This window comes from Arachis hypogaea, chromosome 15 (assembly GCF_003086295.3).
Source record: "Arachis hypogaea cultivar Tifrunner chromosome 15, arahy.Tifrunner.gnm2.J5K5, whole genome shotgun sequence".
In the NCBI taxonomy this organism is placed as follows: domain Eukaryota; kingdom Viridiplantae; phylum Streptophyta; class Magnoliopsida; order Fabales; family Fabaceae; genus Arachis; species Arachis hypogaea.
In genome coordinates this window covers 59,018,271-59,037,851 of record NC_092050.1, presented here as the reverse complement: position 1 = coordinate 59,037,851, position 19,581 = coordinate 59,018,271, and the positions used below count along the sequence as shown (strand labels likewise).

General features: G+C 37.4%; 2 non-coding genes across 2 annotated transcripts; both read right to left on the bottom strand.

Annotated features, from left to right (window-relative positions):
• Positions 1 to 3,913: 3,913 nt before the first annotated feature.
• On the bottom strand, positions 3,914 to 4,017 carry LOC112753032 (small nucleolar RNA R71). The gene has a single exon (XR_003177434.1). It is a non-coding gene; the product is annotated as a small nucleolar RNA R71 (small nucleolar RNA).
• Positions 4,018 to 17,849: 13,832 nt separating this feature from the next.
• Positions 17,850 to 17,955, bottom strand: LOC112753188 (small nucleolar RNA R71). The gene has a single exon (XR_003177583.1). It is a non-coding gene; the product is annotated as a small nucleolar RNA R71 (small nucleolar RNA).
• Between the last annotated feature and the right edge of the window lie 1,626 nt (positions 17,956 to 19,581).

Below are 19,581 nucleotides of genomic sequence, written 5' to 3'. Positions count from 1 at the left end.
CAGACCTTTTATCCCATGCCTCTAGGATCTTGATCAACTCGTCAGCAGGAGATTCCTTGCATTGGAAGATACCTGAAGAAGTCCTAGAGTTAATAAAAACAGTTGTTAACAATCACTACATGTACTCCACTGAGAGAACAACAAAAAGAGGAGTGATGGAGCTAGATACACTGGATACATGTAACACCCTAATTACCCTAAGCCTTACCTCATGCTGTAAAGCAAAGGATAATCAAAGGTCACGACAATTTTAAGACATACACAATAATACATATAGAAAGAGATAGTAACACTAGAAGCCCGATGAAGAAATAAGCTCAAAACAGAGTTTTAAAAGCGCAAAACGTTCAGACAAAGCTAAAAGTATAAAGGTACAAGGTATAGATACAAAATAACAAGGTATATGTATATATATGAGTATAACAGTCATAAAGTACTAGCCGCAGTCCGCGGAGTTTAGTCTGAAAAGTTATATACTGACATACAGAGTTGTGAAAGCTAAAACAGCATATACATCATCTCTCTCAAAGTTAGCCTCTAAGGAAATTAAAATACAAAAGTGAGAGTAGTAAACAAAATATCCAAAATACTCCAAAATATGAAAAAGATACTCCACTCTGTCACCATCACGCAACTCACCGAGGTGGGTTACGACCTGCATCTGAAAAATAACAGAATATGGTATGAGAACCAGAAGTTCTCAATATGGTAACAGTGCCCAGTAATGTAAGATATAAGACTCCAGGACACCAGAGACAATCTTAGATCTTCACATCAATCACAATATTCAAGCTTATAAAACAGATAAACAAATCCTTATACAGGTCAACTAACTTAGGGATTTCTACACCCCATAGATTAAGGTGTAGAGCTCTGCTGTTCTTCATGAATCAATGCAATTACTACTATTTTTCTATTCAATTCACGCCTACTTCTTCTCCAAGATATACTCTTGTTCTTAATTCAGTTAAGTCAGAATGAAGGGGTGACCCGTGACAACACACAATCTTCGTTACTCGCTTAGGCAAGATCGCGTGCCTGACAACCACAAAGCGGTCTACATGATGTTCAACGTAGTCATTGGATGACAGCCGGAGTATATTCTCTTGGGTTTCTAATCAACGATTCACATCGTCTCTCCTGACAAGAGAGCATCTGAATCTGAGATTAACCCTCGTGGTATAGGATAGAACCATTGGCAGCATTCCTGGGATCCGGAAAGTCTAAACCTTGTCTGTGGTATTCCGAGTAGGATCTGGGAAGGGATGACTGTAAGGAGCTTCAAACCTGTGAATGTGGGGCGCAAGTGACAGTGTGCAAAAGGACAATGGTCCTATTTCGACGCTAGCGGGAATCGACAGATGATTAGCCGTGCGGTGATAGCGCATATGGATTTTTTTTCATCCGAGAGGATCATACAGCTTGCCATGGAAGGAGGTAACGCATGGTTGGAAGAAGGCAGTAGGAAAGCAGAGGTTCAAAAGCAAGAAAGCATCTCCATACGCTTATCTGAAATTCCCACCAATGAACTACATAAGTATCTCTATCCTATTTTATGTTTATTTATATTTTAATTATCAAAATCTCATAACCAATTTAATCCGCCTGAGTGAAATTTACAAGATGACCATAGCTTGCTTCAAGCCGACAGTCTCTGTGGGATTGACCCTTACTCACGTAAGGTATTACTTGGACGACCTAGTGCACTTGCTGGTTAGTTGCATCGGAGTTGTGAAGAAGTGTTGAGATCACTAATTCGCCATACCAAGTTTTTAAATCACAATTTCGTGTACCAGGTTTTTGGCGCCGTTGCTGGGGATTGTTCGAGTTTGGACAACTGACGGTTCATCTTGTTGCTTAGATTAGGTAATTTTCTTCTTGTTTCAACCTTTATTTTATTTTCAAAAAGTTTTCAAAAAATTTTTCTTCTTTTTTGTTTTTCTAAAATAATCTTCGAAAAAATACCAATTTTTTTTTTTATAAAATCATAAAAACCAAAAATATTTTGTGTTTCTTGTTCGAGTTTAGTGTCAATTTCTAAGTTTGGGGTCAATTGCATCTTTTTAATTTTCTTTAAATTTTTGAAAAAATTCATGCATGTGTTCTTCATGATCTTTAAGTTGTTCTTGATGATTTTCTTTGTTTAATCTTTTGATTTTTCTTGTTTTGTGTCTTTTCTTGTTTTTCATATGCATTTTTGAATTCTTAGTGTCTAAAGTTTAAAAATTTTTAAGTTTGGTGTCTTGCATGTTTTTCTTTTCTTAAAACCTTTCAAAAACATGTTCTTGATTTTCATCATGATCTTCATAGAGTTCTTGATGTTCATCTTGACATTCAAAGTGTTCTTGCATGCATTAGTTGTTTTGATTCATAATTTTTATGTCATGTGTCATTTAGTTATTTTTCTCTCTCCTCATTAAAAATTTAAAAATAAAAAAATATCTTTCCCTTATTTTCCTCATAAATTTCAAAATTTTGGATTGACTTAGTCAAAGATTTTTAAAATTCAGTTGTTTCTTATGAGTCAAGTCAAAATTTCAATTTAAAAATCCTATCTTTTCAAAACTTTTTCAAAAATCAAATCTTTTTCATTTTTTTCTACATATTTTAGAAAATTTTTAAAATTGATTTTCAAAATATTTTTCTTATTCTTACTTCATATTTTCGAAAATCTTATTAACATTTAATGTTTTGAGTAAAAAATTTCAAGTTATTACTTGCCTATTAAGAAAGTTCAATCTTTAAACTCTAAGAATCATATCTTTTAGTTTCTTGTTAGTCAAGTAATCAACTTTAATTTCAAAAATCAAATCTTTTTAATTTTCTTTTCAAATCTTTTTCAAAATAAATTTCAATCATATCTTTTTCAAAATCAATTTCAAAATCTTTTCTAACTTCTTATCTTTTCAAAAATTTGATTTTCAAATCTTTTTCAATTAACTACTTAACTTTTGGTTTGATTTTAAAATTCTTATTTTTTTCAAAACCATCTAACTATTTTCCTCTCTCTAATTTTCGAAAATCATTAACTTCTTGTTCAAAATTCTTTTTAATTAACTAATTGTTTTAAATTTTAATTTTATTCTACTTATTTCTCTAATTTCGAATTCTAACTAATAATTAAAATAAAAACAAAAATATTTTTAATTATTTTCGAAAATTCTCTCTCTCATCTCTTTCGATTTATTTTATTTATTTACTAACACTTCTCTTCTTCTTATAATTCGAACCCTCTCTCCCTCTTTGTGTTCGAATTCTTCATCTCTTCTCTCTACATCATTCTTCTATTCCTCTCTTCTTTTACTCACATAAAGAAATCTCTATACTGTGACATAGAGGATTCCTCTTCTTTCTCTGTTCTCTTCTTTTTCATATGAGCAGGAACAAGGATAAGAACATTCTTGTTGAAGCTGATCCTGAACCTGAAAGGACTCTAAAGAGAAAGCTAAGGAAAGCTAAAGCACAACTCTCTGGAGAAAACCTTACAGAACTTTTCAAAAAAGAAGAAGACATGGCCGAACCCAACAACAATGGTGGAGATGCAAGGAAGATGCTTGGTGACTTTGTTGCACCCTCTTCTGACTTCTATGGAAGAAACATCTCAATTCCTGCAATTGGAGCAAACAACTTTGAGCTTAAGCCTCAATTAGTTTCTCTAATGCAGCAGAATTGCAAGTTTCATGGACTTCCATTGGAAGATCCTCATCAGTTCTTAGCTGAATTCTTGCAAATCTGTGACACTATTAAGACCAATGGGGTTAATCCCGAGGTCTACAGACTTATGCTTTTTCCTTTTGCTATAAGAGACAGAGCTAGGACATGGTTGGACTCACAACCTAAAGAAAGCCTGAACTCTTGGGAAAAGTTAGTCAATGCTTTCTTGGTCAAATTTTTTCCACCTCAAAAATTGAGTAAGCTTAGAGTAGAAGTACAAACCTTCAGACAAAAGGAAGGTGAATCCTTCTATGAAGCTTGGGAAAGATACAAGCAACTGATCAGAAGGTGTCCTTCTGGCATGCTTTCAGAATGGAGCATCTTATGTATATTCTATGATGGTCTATCTGAATTATCCAAGTTGTCATTGGACAACTCTGCTGGTAGATCTCTTCATCTGAAGAAGATGCCTGAAGAAGCCCAGGAATTCATTGAAATGGTTGTGAATAACCAGTTCATGTACACTTCTGAAAGGAATCCTATGAATAATGGGACAACTCAGAAGAAAGGAGTTCTTGAGGTTGATACTCTGAATGCCACATTGGCTCAGAATAAAATATTGACTCAGCAAGTCAATATGATTTCTCAGAGTCTGACTGGAATGCAAGTTGCATCCGGCAGTACTAAGGAATCCTCCTCTAAAGGGGAAGCTTATGACCCTGAGAATCCTGGAATGGAAGAAGTGAATTACATGGGAGAATCCTATGGAAACACTTACAATCCTTCATGGAGGAATAATCCTAATCTCTCATGGAAGGAACAACAGAAGCCTAATCAAGGCTTCAATAATAATAATGGTGGAAGAAACAGGTTTGGCAATAGCAAACCTTTTCCATCATCTTCTCAGCAACAGACAGAAAATTCTAAGCAGAGCATCTCTGATTTAGCAACCATAATCTCTGATCTAAGTAAGACCACTCAAAGTTTCATGACTGAAACAAGGTCCTCCATTAGATATTTGGAGGCACAAGTGGGTCAGCTGAGTAAAAGAGTTAATGAACTCCCTCCAAGTACTCTCCCAAGCAATACTGAAGAGAATCCAAAAAGAGAGTCCAAGGCCATCAATATACCCCACACGGCCGAACCCGGAGAGGAGGAAAAGGCAGTGATTTCCAGTGAGGAAGACCTCAATGGACGTCCACTGGCCACCAAGGAGTTCCCTAATGAGGAACCAAAGGAATCTGAGACTCATACAAAGACCATTGAGATTCCACTGAACTTACTGTTGCCATTCATGAGCTCTGATGAGTATTCATCCTCTGAAGAGAATGAAGATATTATTGAAGAGCAAGTTGCTTAGTATCTAGGAGCAATCATGAAGCTAAATGGCAAGCTATTTGGTAATGAGACTTGGGAGGATGAACCTCCATTGCTCATCAATATACTAAGTGATCTGGTTCAACTGAAATTACCTCAGAAGAAATAGGATCCTGAAAAGTTCTTAATACCTTGTACCACAGGCACTATGACCTTTGAGAAGGCTCTGTGTGACCTGAGGTCAGGGATAAACCTCATGCCCCTCTTTGTAATGGAGAAACTAGGGATCTTTGAGGTGCAAGCTGCAAGAATCTCACTAGAGATGGCAGACAATTCAAGGAAACAGGCTTATGGACTTGTAGAGGATGTCTTGGTGAAGGTTGAAGGCTTTTGCATCCCTGCTGATTTCATAATCCTAGACACTGGGAAGGATGAGGATGAATCCATCATCCTTGGAAGACCCTTCCTAGCCACAGCAAGAGCTATGATTGATGTGGACAGGGGAGAGTTAGTCCTTCAATTGAATGAGGACTTTGATGAGAGGAACTTTTGCGTGGTCTAGAAATTTGCGGATAAATTCTCGTTGTAAGTATAGTTTCTAAACCTTCAAAAGTCCTTTCATACAAACGTTTTGGTTGTCACAAGTAAAAAACCCCTTTAAAATTGATAACTGAGTATTTAAACCTCGGGTCGTCTTCTCAATGAATTGCAGGGAGGTATGTTTTTATTATTGGTTATGAGTTTGTAAATTGGGGTTTTGGAAGTAAGGAGGGAATATGTTATATGACAAGTAAAATAAAATAATAATAATAAAATCTCTTGACAAGGTATAAGAAATTGGAGGTCCTATCCTAGCTAGCCTTATCAATGATGATGAAAATTGAGTCTTAATTCCACTTTGTTAACCTTTACTAAAGCAAAGGAAGGTCAAGGAACAAATTGGTTTGATCTTCGAATCCTATTTATTTCCTAAGAAAAGATTGGGATTATTGAAGTTCAATTCAATTGAAAAGATAACAATTATCAATTATGCTGTTGAATTGGATAACTCCTGAGTTACTGATTTCTTAACCAAAACCAAAAGGAAAAAAAAAGTAAATCTACTGGAATAAAAATGCCTTCAGATGGGAAGCAATAATCATGTAAATAAAAGAAAGCAATAATAACTGAAATACCTCAAATAACATTAATTCAAAGAGTAATCTGTAACATAGAAGAATTCATAAATAAAATTGGGAAAATAATAAAAAGAACATTGAACCTGAGATTGAGAGTCACTCCTAAAACTAAGAAATCCTAAATCCTAATCCTAAGAGAGAGGAAAGAACCTCTCTCTCTAAAAACTACATCTACTCCTAAAATTGTGAATATGAGAGTAGTTTTTTATGAATGGATGCATTCCTCCACTTTATAGCCTCTAATCTGTACTTTCTGGGCCGAGAACTGGGTCAGAAACAACCCAGAATTCGCTGGTTGCAAATTCAACATGCTGAATTTCTGTCACTGCGACGCGTCCGCATGGAGCACGCGGTCGCGTCGTCTAGCGTCAGGGCAACTATGGCATATTATAAATCAAATCGAAGTCCCGGACGTTAGCTTTCCAACGCAACTGGAACCGCGTCGTTTGGACCTCTGTAGCTCAAGTTATGACTGTTTGAATGCGAAGAGGTCAAGCTGACAGCTTTGCAGTTTCTTCAACTTCTTGTACTCCTTCCACTTTTGCATGCTTCTTTTCCATCCTCCAAGCCATTCCTGTCCTATAATCTCTGAAAGCACTTAACACACATATCAAGGCATCTAATGGTAATAAGAGAGGATTAATAATAAGCAAATATAAGATCAAAGAAGCATGTTTTCAATCATAGCACAAAATCAGGAAGGAGTTGTAAAACCATGCAAATAGTATGAATAAGTGGATAAAGAGTTGATAAAATCCACTCAATTGAGAACAAGATAAACGATAAAATAGTGGTTTATCAACCTCCCCACACTTAAACACTAGCATGTCCTCATGCTAAGCTCAAGAGAAGCTAAAAAGATGAAGAGGAATGGTAGAATGTATGAAATGCAACCTATCTATATGAATGCAACTACATGCAAAATGTTTCTACCTACTTGGTTAAAAGTAAATAAGTTCTTCAAGACAAACATAAATCAGATTTCACTAATTCAAATTATACAATAAAAGACAAGTAAACTTGTAAGAAGATAGCTTATGAAAGCAGGGAACATAGAATCAAGCATTGAACCCTCACTGGTAGTGTATATGCACTCTAGTCTCTCAAGTGTATAGGGTAATCACTCTACTCTTCTCTAGTCATGCTTTCTAAAATTTGTTCTTCACCTAACCAATCAACAATATTTAATATACCAATGCAAACATCATGAGGTCTTTTCAAGGTTGTAATGGGGCTAAAGTAAGGGTAAGGGTATATGTATATGGCTAAGTGAGCTTTATAAATTGAATCTTTAATTAACCTAAGCTTTTACCTAACATACATATACTCTATATAACTCTAGAATCATGCCTAGCTACCCATAGTCTTCACTTTTGCATTACATACTCATGTATCAATTTTTCTTTAATTTTATCACATATGCATTGATCTTTTATTAACTTAACATTGGGGTAGTTTTGTCCCCTTATATATATATATATATATATTTTTTTTCTCTTTTTCTTTTTCTCTTTTTTTTTTGAGTCATAAAAGCAAACATAACTTATCAATGCACATGGATTTTTCATTATTTTTCTATTTTGGTTTTTCATGAGTAGGTTCCCAAATTTCCCATATTCAAATAAATTAAAAACATGATACATTCCCTTATCAACCCATGTTCCCACAATTTTCCCACACTTATTTGATACCAAATCTCTATCTTAAGCTAACCAAAGATTCAATTGGGATAATTAATTTGTTTTCCGCTTAAGGCTAGTGATGTGGTAAAATATAGAACAAATGGGGATTAAAAGGCTCAAAGTGGCTGACAAGGGTGATTTAAAGGGTAGGCTTATTTGGGATAAGTGAGCTAAAATCAAACAATGGCCTCAATCATATGCAAGCATGTAAATACGCTAAATAATGGACATATAGATTGGAACAAAATATAGATTACAATCATAGAGAAGGAAACACACAGGAAAAAATTTATGGTTAAATAATGTAACCATGTAAATAAGCTCAAAATCTAACAGGTTGTGTGTTCTTTGGCTCAAAAACCATGTTCCAAATACAACTTCTGATAAGTTTAACACAAAAGTTTTGATTTTAAATTAGTGAAAATTTTTCAAAAATAGGGTCATTAAAAAGAAATTTATTACTTTAACCAAGTAGTAACTAAATGCACAAAATCAAATAAATATGCAATCAAACATGCAAATGCAACAATTAACAAGGAAAATAAAATATTGGTGTTGATAAGAAAATACTAACCCATGGAGATCGGTATCGACCTCCCCACACTTAAAGATTGCACCGTCCTCGGTGCATGCTAAGATGTGCAAGTGGACGGGTGGCTTTAACTGATACTTTTCTCTATAGATTGTGCAGATTGACTTGCCTGTCTCCCCATGTAAACGTCTTCCGGTTCTCTTCCGGGTGGCCATCCTGAAAGAAAAAGGGAAGAAGAGTAACCCAGAAATAAAGATAGGAAAATAAATACAGTATGGATGAGTTAATGCCAAATAATAAGGATCTCAATTCCATGGTAGCTACAACATGTAAGTGAGAAAACAATAGAAGCCATGGCATGCCAGTGGTACAAAATGTACAACAATGGGGAAGCGAGTGGGGAAGGAGAGATAATATAAATTCATGTTAATGCAAAAGTAATACAGATATAAAAGATTGGCATTGATTTAAATAATATTACTCAATCAGAATTAAACAAGTCATTAAGCACCAAGAAAATACCAGAAAAGATGTAACAGTTGAATAAGAACATTTGAACACCAATAATAATTTTAGAAAAATAAAAATATGCAATGAATGAAAGTATGCAAATAAATTAAATAAAATAGAATGGAAGTGAGAGAAAATAAGAAAGGAAGAAAAAAGAAGTAAGAAAAGATAAGAAGAATAAGGATTCGGAGAAGAAAAGATAAGAAAATTGGCACTAATCTGGATAGGTTGTGCGACGCTGGCGACGCGGTCGTGTGGGTGACGCGGTCGCGTGGTGCGCAATGAGGTTAGGCGACGCGGTTCAAAAATTTGCGTGGTCTAGAAATTTGCGGATAAATCCTCGTTGCAAGTATAGTTTTTAAACCTTCAAAAGTCCTTTCATAGAAACGTTTTGGTTGTCACAAGTAACAAACCCCTTTTAAAATTGATAACCGAGTATTTAAACCTCGGGTCGTCTTCTCAAGGAATTGCAGGGAGGTATGTTCTTATTATTGGTTATGAGTTTGTAAATTAGGGGTTTTAGAAATTAGGGAGCAGTATGTTGCATAAGAAGAATAAAATAAATAAATAACTATAAAATAAACTCTTGGCAAGGTATGAAAACAGGAAGTCCTATCCTGGTTATCCTTATCAATTGTAATGAGAATTGGATTTTTCTCCCACTTTGTTGACCTCTAACTATGAAGGTAAGTTAAGTGGATGAATTAATTTTTATTCCTCAGGTCCTAGTCTTTTCTTGGGAAAGGCTAGAGTTATTGGAACTCGAATTAATTCTTGAAGAATTCCAATTTTCAATCAACAATGAGTTTGATAACTCAAGTGTTTCCAATGATTCAACCAAAGCCAAAAGGGAAGAAAGTCTACTTGAATGAAAATAACTTGGATAAACACAGAGCATTAATAAATTAAGGAGAGCAATCATAAGTCTGAAACACCTCAAATTATATTAAATAAAATATTCAAATCATAACATGGAAAAGTTCATAAATTAAATTGGGAAAATAAATAAAAATAAAGAACCTGTGATTGAGAGTCGCTCCTAAAACTAAGAGAAATCCTAAATCCTAATCCTAAGAGAGAGGAGGGAACCTCTCTCTCTAAAAACTACATCTAAATCTTAAAATTGTAAATATGAGACCATTTTTTTATGAATGGATGCATTCTTCCACTTTATAGCCTCTAATATGTGTTTTCTGGGTCGAGAACTGGGTCAGAAATAACCCAGAATTCGCTGGCTGCGAATTCAACATGCTGAATTTTTGTCACTGCGACGCGTCCGCATGGAGCACGCAGTCGGGTCGCCTAGCGTCAGGGCAACTATGGCATATTACATATCAAATTGAAGTCCCGGACGTTAGCTTTTCAACGCAACTAGAACTGCGTCGTTTGGATCTCTGTAGCTCAAGTTATGACTGTTTGAATGCGAAGAGGTCAGGCTGACAGCTTTGCAATTTCTTCAACTTCTTGTACTCCTTCCACTTTTGCATGCTTCTTTTTCATCCTCCAAGCCATTCCTGCCCTATAATCTCTGAAAGCACTTAACACACATATCAAGGCATCTAATGGTAATTAGAGAAGATTAATAATAAGCAAATATAAGATCAAAGAAGCATGTTTTCAATCATAGCACAAAATCAGGAAGGAGTTGTAAAACCATGCAAATAGTATGAATAGGTGGATAAAGAGTTGATAAAATCCACTCAATTGAGCACAAGATAAACCATAAAATAGTGGTTTATCAACCTCCTCACATTTAAACACTAGCATGTCCTCATGCTAAGCTCAAGAGAAGCTAAAAAGATGAAGAGAAATGGTAGAATGTATGAAATGCAACCTATCTATATGAATGCAACTACATGCAAAATGTTTCTACCTACTTGGTTAAAAGTAAATAAGTTCTTCAAGACAAACATAAATCAGATTTCACTAATTCAAATTATACAATAAAAGACAAGTAAACTTGTAAGAAGATAGCTTATGAAAGCAGGGAACATAGAATCAAGCATTGAACCCTCACTGGTAGTGTATATGCACTCTAGTCTCTCAAGTGTATAGGGTAATCACTCTACTCTTCTCTAGTCATGCTTTCTAAAATTTGTTCTTCACCTAACCAATCAACAATATTTAATATACCAATGCAAACATCATGAGGTCTTTTCAAGGTTGTAATGGGGCTAAGGTAAGGGTAAGGGTATATGTATATGGCTAAGTGCGCTTTATAAATTGAATCTTTAATTAACCTAAGCTTTCACCTAACATACATATACTCTATATAACTCTAGAATCATGCCTAGCTACCCATAGTCTTCACTTTTGCATTACATACTCATGTATCAATTTTTCTTTAATTTTATCACATATGCATTGATCTTTTATTAACTTAACATTGGGGTAGTTTTGTCCCCTTATATATATATATATATTTTTTTTTTCTCTTTTTCTTTTTCTCTTTTTTTTGAGTCATAAAAGCAAACATAACTTATCAATGCACATGGATTTTTCATTATTTTTCTATTTTGGTTTTTTATGAGTAGGTTCCCAAATTTCCCATATTCAAATAAATTAAAAACATGATACATTCCCTTATCAACCCATGTTCCCACAATTTTTCCACACTTATTTGATACACAATCTCTATCTTAAGCTAACTAAAGATTCAATTGGGATACTTAATTTATTTTCCGCTTAAGGCTAGTGATGTGGTAAAATATAGAACAAATGGGGATTAAAAGGCTCAAAGTGGCTGATAAGGGTGATTTAAAGGGTAGGCTTATTTGGGATAAGTGAGCTAAAATCAAACAATGGCCTCAATCATATGTAAGCATGTAAATACACTAAATAATGGACATATAGATTAGAACAAAATATAGATTACAATCATAGAGAAGGAAACACACAGGAAAAAATTTATGGTTAAATAATGTAACCATGTAAATAAGCTCAATCTCACAGGTTGTGTGTTCTTTGGCTCAAAAACAATGTTCCAAATTCAAGAGGAAGAACTAGCCGCCATCACTAAGGTGGACCCGTTCTTTAATTTTCTTGTTCTTATTTTTCTGTTTTTCGATTTCTATGCTTTATGTTTTATCTATGTTTGTGTCTTCATTACATGATCATTAGTGTCTAGCGTCTATGTCTTAAAGCTATGAATGATTCCATGAATCCATCACCTTTCTTAAATGAAAAATGTTTTTAATTGCAAAAGAACAAGAAGTGCATGATTTCAAATTCTATCTTGAAGTTAGCTTAATTATTTTGATGTGGTGGCAATACTTTTTGTTTTCTGAATGAATGCTTGAACAGTGCATATTTTTTATATTGTTGTTTATGAATGTTAAAATTGTTGGCTCTTGAAAGAATAATGAAAAAAGAGAAATGTTATTGACCATCTGAAAAATCATAAAATTGATTCTTGAAGCAAGAAAAAGTAGTGAAAAAGCAAAGCTTGCGAAAAAAATGGCGAAAAAAATAAAGAAAAAAGAAAGAAAAAGAAAAAGCAAGAAGAAAAAGCCAATAGCTTTTTAAACCAAGAGGCAAGAGCAAAAAGCCAATAACCCTTTAAACCAAAAGGCAAGGGTAAAAAGGATCCAAGGCTTTGAGCATTAATGGATAGGAGGGCCCAAAGGAATAAAATCCTGGCCTAAGCGGTTAAACCAAGCTGTCCCTAACCATGTGCTTGTGGCGTGAAGGTGTCAAGTGAAAAGCTTGAGACTGAGCGGTTAAAGTCATGGTCCAAAGCAAAAAGAGTGTGCTTAAGAGCTCTGGACACCTCTAATTGGGGACTCTAGCAAAGCTGAGTCACAATCTGAAAAGGTTCACCCGGTTATGTGTCTGTGGCATTTATGTATCCGGTGGAAATACTGGAAAACAAAATGCTAAGGTTCACGTCCAAGACTCATAAAACTAGCTGTGTTCAATAATCAACATACTGAACTAGGAGAATCAATAACACTATCTTAATTCTGAGTTTCTATAGATGCCAATCATTTTGAACTTCAAAGGATAAAGTGAGATACCAAAACTGTTCAGAAGCAAAAAGCTACAAGTCCTGCTAATCTAATTGAGACTAATCTTCATTGATATTTTTAAAATTCATTGTATATTATCTTCTTTTTATCCTATTTTGTTTTTAGTTGCTTGGGGACAAGCAACAATTTAAGTTTGGTGTTGTGATGAGCGGATAATTTATACCCTTTTTGGCATTATTTTTACATAGTTTTTAGTGTGTTTTAGTTAGTTTTTATTATATTTTTATTAGTTTTATTCAAAAATCACATTTCTAGACTTTACTATGAGTTTGTGTGTTTTTCTGTAATTTCAGGTATTTTTTGGCTGAAATTGAGGGACTTGAGCAAAAATCTGATTCAGAGGCTGAAAAAGGACTGCAAATGCTATTGGATTCTGACCTCCCTACACTCGAAGTGGATTTTAAAGAGCTAAAGAAGCCCAATTGGCATGCTCTCAATTGCGTTGGAAAGTAGACATCCTGGGCTTTCCCGCAATATATAATAGTCTATACTTTACTAGAGATTTGATGGCCCAAACTAGTGTTCAAAGTCAGCCCAAGGAATTCTGGTGTAAAACGCCCAAACTGGCACCAAAATTGGAGTTAAACGCCCAAACTAGCACTAAAGCTGGCGTTTAACTCCAGGAACAGCCTAAGCACGGAAAAGCTTCAATACTCAGCCCAAGCACACACCAAGTGGGCTCCGGAAGTGGATTTCTGCACTATCTGCACTTAGTTACTCATTTTCTATAAACCCTAGTAACTAGTTTAGTATAGAAACTACTCTTAGAGATTTATTTTACGTCTTGGACCATATGATGTAACTTTTACACTTTGAGACCTCCATGGAGGCTGGCCTCACGGCCATGCCTAGAGCTTTTTTACTTATGTATTTTCTACGGTGGAGTTTCTACACCCCATAGATTAAGGTGTGGAGCTCTGCTGTTCTTCATGAATCAATGCAATTACTACTATTTTTCTATTCAATTCACGCCCACTTCTTCTCCAAGATATACTCTTGTTCTTAATTCAGTTAAGTCAGAATGAAGGGGTGACCTGTGACAATCACCCAATCTTCGTTACTCGCTTAGCCAAGATCGCATGCCTGACAACCACAAAGCGGTCTACATGATGTTCAACGTAGTCATTGGACGACAGCTGGAGTATATTCTCTTGGATTTCTAATCAACAATTCACATTGTCACTCCTGACAACAGAGCATCTGAATCTGAGATTAACCCTCGTGGTATAGGCTAGAACCATTGGCAGCATTCCTAGGATCCGGAAAGTCTAAACCTTGTCTGTGGTATTCCGAGTAGGATCCGGGATCCGAAAAGTCTAAACCTTATCTGTGGTATTCCGAGTAGGATCTGGGAAGGGATGACTGTAAAGAACTTCAAACCTGCGAATGTGGGGCGCAAGTGACAGTGTGCAAAAGGACAATGGTCCTATTCCGACACTAGCGGGAACCGACAGATGATTAGCCGTGCGGTGACAGCGCATATGGATTTGTTTTCATCCGAGAGGATCATACAGCTTGCCATGGAAGGAGGTAACGCATGGTTGGAAGAAGGCAGTAGGAAAGCAGAGGTTTAGAAGCAACAAAGCATCTCCATACGCTTATCTGAAATTCCCACCAATGAACTACATAAGTATCTCTATCCTATTTTATGTTTTATTTATATTTTAATTATCAAAACCTCATAACCAATTTAATCCGCCTGACTGAGATTTACAAGATGACCATAGCTTGCTTCAAGCCGACAGTCTCCGTGGGATCGACCCTTACTCACGTAAGGTATTACTTGGACGACCCAGTGCACTTGCTGGTTAGTTGCATCGGAGTTGTGAAGAAGTGTTGAGATCAGTAATTCGCCATACCAAGTTTTTAAATCACAATTTTGTACACCACACGCCAGGAGCTGGGTGTGGCACGCCAGTACTGAAGTCCAGAGGGGATCTCCAAGCATTTACATGGGCGTGGCACGCCAGAAGATGGGCATGGCACACCAGTACAAATTTCCAGAGAACAACAATGAAGGCCACCAAAGGGGCGTAGCACGCTAGGCTGGCCGTGGCACGCCTAACCCACCACTTGAGCCATGGGCATGCCACTTGGTATCAAAGGCGTGGCACGCCAGCTTTAAAAATCACTTGGGCGTGCCACTTGATAAGCTAGGCGTGGCACGCCAAGCTCAGAAGGCCACAAATGAATGGGCGTGCTACTTGAGCAGTATGGCGTGGCGCACTAGTACATGTTTCCAGAGAAGAGGTTGAAGGTTAAAAAGGTTGGGCGTGCCACTTGAGATCGAAGGCGTGGCACGCCAAGCTTCCACCCTTACTTGGGTGTGCCACTTGAGCATCTAGGCGTGGCATGCCAAGGTACAAAGAAGGCCAAAGCAAAGGCTGGGCGTGCCACTTGGTGTCGAAGGTGTGGCACGCCAGCTCAAGATTCTCACCTGGGCGTGCCACTTGGATGCTGGGCGTGGCACGCCAGCTACTGGAACCAAGGCAAAATGATGGGCGTGGCACGCCAACCCCTGGGCGTGGCACGCTGGTATAATTTTCCAGAGAGGGAGATAGGAGGCCAACCATATGGGCGTGCCACTTGGTATCGAGGGCGTGGCACGCCAGCTACCAATTTCCACCCAGGCATGCCACTTGAATCTCAGGCGTGGCATGCCATCATCACCAATCTACCAAGAGAAGACCTGGGCGTGCCACTTGAGTTCTGGGCGTGGCACGCCAAGCAAAGGAGCCAAGCACGTGATGGGCGTGGCACGCCAGATCCTGGGCATGCCAAGTTAGTTCAACTTTCCAAAGAGATAGGTCAAGTACATAGCATGGGCGTGGCACGCCAGACCCTGGGCGTGCCACGCTAGTTCAATTTTCCAGAAGCAAGAAGAAGAGGGAGAAGGCCTGGGCGTGCCACTTGGGCTCGAAGGCATGGCACGCCAGGGTGATCAATGAAGGAAGGCGTGCCACTTGAGAGCTGGGCGTGGCACGCCAAGTCAGATTCAGAGCAGGCGTGGCACACCACTGAAGCGCCAACCACACGCCAGCTTTGAGATCACGTTTATTGAGTTTCTTTTCCCTCCAAATTGTATTTTTCTTTTCACTTTTGTAATTCCTTTATTTGCAAGTGCTAGGAGTAGTATAAATACCCCCTGAAAGTACTGAAAAAGGGGTTAAGCTGTTGAGCTATTAGTTGAAGAATAGTTAGATTCACTTTTCCATCTCTTACTGTTTTTTGAGCTATGAGTAGCTAAATTCCTTCTCATTGAGAGAAGGAGCTCTGTTGTACTTGATGGATTAATGATAGTGAATTTCTTCTTCTTTTCATCTTCTCTTTGATTTTCTAGAAGGAATTTTGTTTTAATGTTACTGTTCAATCACCTTGGAAAAGGGGTTGAATGCAAAATGGGTTTCACGGGAACCTTGGAAAAGAAAACATGAAACCAAGCTAGAAATCCCTTCTCACACTTGAGTAGGGTCTGGGTTTTGGTGTTTGGATATGGTGACATAAAATTCTCCCTCTACTTGGACCTATGATGTTGTGTGGTATAATCAGGGACCAAGCATATCTCTCTTTATGAGCAATTAGACCAAGGAATTGGCTATTGATCAAGATCTAAGAGATTGAGTCACCAAGGGATTGGGGCTCAATCAATCATGATTGCCAAGAGGTCAATGAGTTGCATGATTGAAGAGGATATAAGCTGGATTTAATCCAAAGAGACAACATCTCCTGATCTCAATGAATTCCCCTATTCTTATCTTCCACTTTCTTTATAGCTTTCTTTTATATTCTGCAAATCCCCATTCCCATTTACAATTAAGTCATTTAAGTTCCTGCTCTTTACATTCTTGCTCTTTCCATTTCTGCCATTTACTGCTTTCATTTACTTTTGAGTCATTTAGATTTCTGCACATTTAAAATTCTACAATCATATTCTATTCTACTTAGCTTGACTAATTCATCAATTGATTAAAATTTTTCAAATCTACCAATCTCTGTGGATACGATCCCACTCCACTGTGGGTTATTACTTGATGATAATTTTGGTGTGCTTGCCAAAAGAACGGATTCAACATTTTTATGGGGAGTGAATTTGACTCATCAACTTTTATGGTGCTGTTGCCGGGGATTGGTTTGAATTTGACAATGATTAAATTGATTGGAGAGCTAGATTAAGCATTTTAATTACATCGTTATTTTCATTTTAGTTCTTTAATTTTACTGTCCATTCTATTTCTCTTTTTTTTTTACATTTGGTATCTTAGTTATTCATTGTTCATATTTCCATTCTTCTAACTGTTTGATTAATTGCATCAACCAAGCTAACCACTAATCGTAACAAGAGTGATTCCTTCACTTGCCCTCTGCTTGCTGTTTGTTAAATGTATGACAGGTAGAAGGGGAGAAACTTCATCTTCCTTCGATAGTGAACCTGAGAGGACCTTCCTTAGATTAAGGAGGGAAGCAAGAGGCAAAGGCATAGTAAGAGATGAACTAGTGGAGGAGGATCTAAGAACTAATATGGAGGAAGAAGTGCATAACAATATTGGAGAGGATGCTGGCAATCATGTTGGGCAAGAGAGGAGAGTCTTAGGCTCCTACATCAACCCGAATCCAGGAAACTGTGGCAGCAACATTCTGAAGCCAACAATCCATGCTAACAATTTTGAGTTGAAACCTCAACTCATCACACTTGTCCAGAACAACTGTTCATATGGAGGAGGTGCCCAGGAGGACCCAAACCAACATTTCACTGTATTCTTGAGGATCTATGATATTGTAAAGTTCAATGGTGTACACCCTGACACCTTCAAGCTACTTTTGTTCCCTTTCTCACTCAGAGATAAGGCAGAAAAGTGGTTGGAAGTATTTCCCAAGGAGAGCCTAACCACATGAGATGATGTTGTAAATAAATTTCTAGCAAGATTCTACCCTCCCAAGAGAGTCAATTGGCTAAGAGCTGAGGTGCAAACTTTCAGATAGCAAGATGGTGAAACACTCTATGAGGCATGGGAGAGGTTCAAAGATTTGACAAGAAAATGCCCACCGGATATGTTCAATGAGTGGGTGTAACTACACATCTTCTATGAAGGGCTGTAATATGAGTCAAAGCAAGCAGTAGATCATTCTTCAGGAGGCTCACTCAACAAGAAGAAAACCATTGAAGAAGCTATAGATGTCATTGAAACTGTGGCTGAGAATGAATACTTCTATGCCTCAGATAGAACTCAAAAGAGAGGAGTAATGGAGCTCAATTCAATGGATGCCCTACTGACCCAAAACAAACTAATCCCTACACAACTAGCAGCTTTGACCAAGAAGATGGAGAGTAATCAAGTCTCAGCCATTCAAGCCCAAGCCCCTTAATAAGAAGGAGATACACCAGAAGTTGAAGGTGAATGGGAGCAAGCTAACTATGTGAACAATTCTAGACCACCATATGATCCAAACTCTAAGATATACAACCTAGGTTGGAAGAACCACCCAAATTTTGGATGGGAGAACCAACAAAGCCACAACCAACACCATAACAAGCCATATCAAGCCAATCAATACCACAATCACAACCCCAACCATCAATCAAGCAACAACAGACCCTACCACAATTCACAAAACACATCATATCATTCCAATCAACAAACCCACAACAACCGCTATCAAGACACATCAACCTCAACCATGCAACCATGTGAAATCAAGAGCAACTTTGAGAGAGTAGAGGCTGCAATAGCACAACTATCATCACAGCTGACAGGAGCTATTTCCACTCTATTGGAGAGACAAACACAAGCTGACAGGAGGATAGATGCCAACCAAGAAGAGTACAGATCGAATCTAAAGAATCAAGGCGCAGCTATTTCAAAATTGGAAGCACAAGTGGGGATTCTATCCAAGCAAATCCCTATGTTTACACATACATTTTTCAGTGATATCATGGCCAACCCAAGAGGGGAATGCAAGGCCATCACACTTAGAAGCAGAAAAGTTGTAGAAGAAGCAACCGCAAGCTAGAGCCACCAAGAAAAATGAGCTGCAGAAAAGCCTGAAAACAAGAATGAAGAAGAAGAAGCCCCTGCCCCATCCTCACCAAAGCCAATCTTGAAGCCTTATGTGCCTAAGGCACCATATCCACAAAGGCTAAGGAAAGATGGGAATGATAGCTAGTTCTCTAGATTCTTAGAGATCTTCAAGAAGCTCCAAATCAACATACCATTTGCTGAAGCATTGGAGCAAATGCGACTCTATGCAAAATTTTTGAAGGAGCTCCTGACAAGAAAAAGAAACTAGGGAGAAAAGGAGACCATAGTGCTAACTGAGGAGTGTAGTGCCATCATACAAAAGAAGCTCCCTCAGAAAATGAAAGACCCAGGGAGTTTCCAAATCCCCTGCATCATAGGGGATATCAATATTGAGAAAGCCTTGTGAGACTTGGGAGCTAGCATCAATCTCATGTCCTTAACCATGATGAAGATGATAAAGATTGAGGAAGCCAAGCCAACAAGAATGGCACTCCAATTGGCTGACAGAACATTCAAGTTTTCACATGGGGTAGTGGAAGACTTGTTGGTGAAAGTGGGAGAATTCATTTTTCCACCTGACTTTGTTGTGTTGGATATGGAAGAAGAGGCTAACACATCAATCATCCTAGGAAGGCCATTCCTAGCTACTGCTGGAGCCATCAT